This window comes from Aptenodytes forsteri, unplaced genomic scaffold (genome assembly GCF_000699145.1).
Source record: "Aptenodytes forsteri isolate BGI_AS27 unplaced genomic scaffold, ASM69914v1 Scaffold66, whole genome shotgun sequence".
NCBI classification, from domain to species: domain Eukaryota; kingdom Metazoa; phylum Chordata; class Aves; order Sphenisciformes; family Spheniscidae; genus Aptenodytes; species Aptenodytes forsteri.
Genome location: NW_008795131.1, coordinates 1,176,137 through 1,179,111, shown reverse-complemented (window position 1 = coordinate 1,179,111; position 2,975 = coordinate 1,176,137). Strand labels below are relative to the sequence as shown.

The following is a 2,975-nucleotide window of genomic DNA, read 5'->3' as shown; positions in this document are numbered from 1 at the left end:
GCAATATACATCGCTTCTCAATACATAAATCTGGGGAAGAAGGCAGGGCGCTTTTCCTGCGCACAAGCTGCAGAAGTGCAGTGGTACCCCTGGGGGACGCAGTCCCCCTGCGCAGTCCTGTAGAATTGAGCTGCTCTGGGGACTGAAGTCAAGAATTTCAGGATTTTTCATGAAAGAATCAGAGAGGGGCTGCTGCTGGCTGGGGCTGTGCCGTGCCTTCTGTCCCCTGCCGGGGCTATTTCTTAGTCACTCCAACAAAAGACAGACTTGAGCCAGTCCAGCTCCTACCCAGGGCAAGCAGAACAGCATTCCAGGTGGGCTTCTCCAGGCACGTCAGTTTAGCAGGGCCACAGGTTGTCAAAGCCATGGGCTCACAGAGGGGATACGCGTGCCGTCCTGCGAGAGCCCAGGGGGGCAGATCCAGCCCCCCCACTGACGCAGCAGCTCTCATTTTGGGGACTACAGCCAGAGAGTCACCCCAGAGCTGTGGACATTCTCAAGCGCCTCTTTCTGTGTTTCCCCCCAGTCGAGGAACAGTGGGCAGCAAGGGGACATGGATGGAGCCCGACGACTCGGACGCATGGCCAGGCTGCTCAGCATCGTCTCCATTATGCTGGGGACCGTCATCATCGTGCTCTACATCTCACTCAGCGTCAGAGGTAACACCTCCTTCTCTTTTCCCCAGCCCAGCTAAAGCAGGAACCTCAGGCGGCTCCTGTCTCCAGCCCAGTGTGTAGGATACACCTGCCCACCATCCACCACCACCCTAGGGCAGGTGGTGCTCCATTCCCACCCCAACTGCAGTGGTAGGGCACTAAGCACCTGTACGGTCCAGGCTGGTTTGACCATCACCAGCTGTACACACTCGTGCAAAACACCTTGGAGAACGGGCTCCTTGCAGGAGCAACACACGCTGTTCAAATGACCAGAATGGAAAGTCCCCGCTGTGCTGTCCCATAGCGCAGTGGTGACCATACAAGGTCCCTCTGGTGAAAGGTCTTGCCCTGGCAAAGGCTGTGGTGGGTTTAGCAGTGTGTAGTGGGGTAAAAACTGAAGGGTTTCAGGACGCAAATCAACCTGGCCAGAAATGCAATCCCAAAATGTCTGGGGAACCTCCCAAACACAAACCCACCTGCCAAACCAGCATGACCAGCATGCAGCTCAGGCAAACGGGAACCTCAGAAACACACAAAACCCAAGCCAAGAGCATAAGGGAAACCTCTGTGACTACTGGAAGCTGCCCTAAGACTCTCTTTATTTTACAGTTTCCTAGAAGACGTTTTAGCATGCAGATACCTCGAAGAGGAGGAAGACAACTTTCCTTTTTGGGGTTTTTACTTTCAGCCTTGCAACAAAAAATTGTCACAGTGTAGGTGGGCAGCCCTAGACACCCTGCTCTGGAGCGCCGTCTGAAGGAACGCATGCTTCTACTTCACCGCCTCTTGGAAATGAGTTTGTACAAGTGATGGGATAAAAAACCATCGCAAGAAGGAATGGGAAAGGACGTCAGATGCCGAGCGGAGAGGAGAAGGGGGAAATCCGCTACCTCATTCCCCTCCAGCAAAACTCATGGAGTGGGGAGACAACTACAGTACAAGAGGAGGAAAGAGTTTCAAGAACGAAGCTTATTTTAAAAGAAAAATTTAAGGCAAGAAGGGGACATTTTGAGGAATCCTCCTAAGAATTTTGGCACAAGTCACTGAATTTTTGGGGGGTTGTTGGTTTTTAAATCGTCAAATTCTCTGTCTCTACAAAAAAAACAAAGCTCAAACTGCCATCAGGAGCTGAGAGCTGTTCCACGGAGGAGGAGGGAGAGCAGAGCTGCAGCAGGACCAGAGCTCTGCTCCGAACGAAACACAGCCGCAAAAGCTGGAGGATGTGGTGGGTGCTTTTGTATTTTTGATGAAAAAACAAACAAACAAAAAAAGACAATGACCATTTGCATGCCTTTGGGAATGTTCTCCATGTCTATTCCTACAATCTCTTTTATCACTTAGGGCAGATCTCAGAGCTGGCAGAGCAGGATGTTGCTGCATGAGAACGCCAGGCTCCTCCTCACCCCGATCCCACGGTGGGGTTTTTAACGGAAGGAAAAATAATGCTTTCTCTGTGAACCCACACATTTCTCCCTCTGTGCACCCAAAGTGAGGTTCATACTCACGGAGCTGAGAAAAGAGCCTGGTTAATCTGTAGCAGCAGTACCAAGGCACAGGGAGCCTGTTCTACCAACGTACACGTTTCTGTCATGTCATGTCCATCACACAAAAGCTTCAGCGTGATCCAGCCCCCGCCACTGTCAGCGCTCATCTCCCCGACCCTTTTGGGCTTCAGCTTAGGGCCTTCCAGGAGACTTTCAGAGGCACGGAAGAGTTTAAGATCCCTGCTCCTGTCCCTGCACCCCTCGCACGCTCTTCTGCATCTCTGAAAATCTCCAGCATCCCTGGAGCTGGCTGGGGTCAGTTCCACAAGTAGTATTATTTTTTAATGTTTTGTATTTAACATAACAAGAAAATAGACTTTGCTGCTCCCGATCTGCCTATAGGTACCCTGCGCCCCGCCATGTCTTCCACACCACGCGGCTCCCTCGGTCGTTTCCCACGGGATCCGATCCCGCCACGCCCCCCCCAGCCCCATCCAGCCCCAGCCCCTCTTCCTCCCCCTCACCCTGTCCTTGCCGCGGGTTGTTACTGGGGTTGGTCCTCTATCTGGCCACCCAGACTATGCAAAGTTTCCTCGCCTGTTACTTTATTCAGGCTTTGTAGATGTCTTCTGGCCATATCCATTGGCTCTGTATTAGCTGAGCCTCTCTTTTATCAAAACTTTGCGGGCACAAGTACATGACCGAGAGCTGCACTCCCCGGCCTTTCTGTTGTCTCCAGCTGACAGCCTGGGACCTAGAAATATGGACTGCACTGAGAAATAAGGTGCTTCAGGGCACTTCTGCTCCCTACCATCAATCTCCTGAAAAAAAACCC

General features: G+C 52.2%; 1 long non-coding RNA gene across 1 annotated transcript; it reads left to right on the top strand.

Moving 5' to 3' along the window:
* Positions 1–515: 515 nt before the first annotated feature.
* LOC103897985 lies at positions 516–1,911 on the top strand. The gene is made up of 2 exons (XR_657518.2): positions 516–659; positions 1,266–1,911. It is a non-coding gene; the product is annotated as an uncharacterized LOC103897985 (long non-coding RNA).
* Positions 1,912–2,975: the final 1,064 nt, after the last annotated feature.